This window comes from Cyprinodon variegatus, unplaced genomic scaffold, assembly GCF_000732505.1.
Source record: "Cyprinodon variegatus isolate N-32 unplaced genomic scaffold, C_variegatus-1.0 Scaffold58, whole genome shotgun sequence".
Classification (NCBI taxonomy): Eukaryota; Metazoa; Chordata; class Actinopteri; order Cyprinodontiformes; family Cyprinodontidae; genus Cyprinodon; species Cyprinodon variegatus.
The window spans coordinates 554,259-555,346 of record NW_015150511.1 but is presented as its reverse complement, the minus strand read 5'-3'; the positions used below and the strand labels follow the sequence as shown (position 1 = coordinate 555,346).

The 1,088-nt window shown below is 30.7% G+C and overlaps 1 protein-coding gene across 1 annotated transcript in view; it reads left to right on the top strand.

Annotated features, from left to right (window-relative positions):
- LOC107082685 overlaps positions 1-1,088 on the top strand; it is an 8,867-nt gene that overhangs the window by 5,579 nt on the left and 2,200 nt on the right. The gene's annotated exons all lie outside the window — the stretch shown is intronic.

The following is a 1,088-nucleotide window of genomic DNA, read 5'->3' as shown; positions in this document are numbered from 1 at the left end:
AATTAAGTGTTAACGAGCAGTTGGACAGGTGTACCTAATAAAGTGGCCGATGAGTGTAAATGATGCTAATGCACAAAAACACACAAATGACATGCAAAAGAAAAATGCTGCATTTAGGAACCGCAAGGTTAGAAAAGCTTCAAACTAGCGTCACATGGCAGAAATGCTCCAGATCACTAAGGGGAGATGATCATCAACTCATACAGAACAATAACATTGACATTACTTCAATATTAAAATGTATGGACACAAACCCTTAGTGAAAGCATAAATGGGATTCTAACTGAAAATAAGATTTAAATAGAAATGTTCCTTTTCTTTCTTTCCTCTTGGTGTCGTCTGGACATCCCATTTAAGGTTTTACTAATGCTCTGTCCGAAACATATCAATTTGTGGTAATGTCAATCTTCTGATGCCTTATGAGTTGATGACCGTCTCCCCCTAGTGGTTTGGAGTACTTCTGTCAGTCAGTGCTGGTTTGCTGCTTCTCTTGACCTGCAGTTTTTCTACTTGTAGAATTTTTTTCCTTTACATTTGTTTTTTATATTAGTCTATTTTTTTCAATTTTTGAATTTGCTGTAAAATTACATATTAAAATAGAATAGAATAGAAAATCCCTTTATTGTCCCAAAATGTGGATATTGTGGTGTTTACAGCGTCACATATTTACACCTTGTCTACACCCCTCGGTCAATGCAACGATTGATTACTTTAATAATCAATTTTTTTCTATAATCTTCCTTAATTTAATTGTGTTCTTGTTTTTGCTTTCTATTTTCATTTTTGTTTGCTTTTGTAGCTTTTATGTATTTTACAAATCAGGGATTTGTTGGTGTGGTTCATTTTATTTTTACTGATCCTATTGTTTATTTTTCACATGGAAATTAAAAAAAAAAGCTAATAATAATCTTTGTAATTTACTTTACAGGGACAGTTTGGTTAATAAGATTATCTTTAAAATAAATTGATTAATCCTAAAAAGTTGTTTTAGTAAATTTCTAAATAAACAGTTGGAATATAGAAAAAAAACCTTTATTGGATGTTTTATATAAAGTTCAAAGGGTAAAATGTAAAAAAAATATACATGT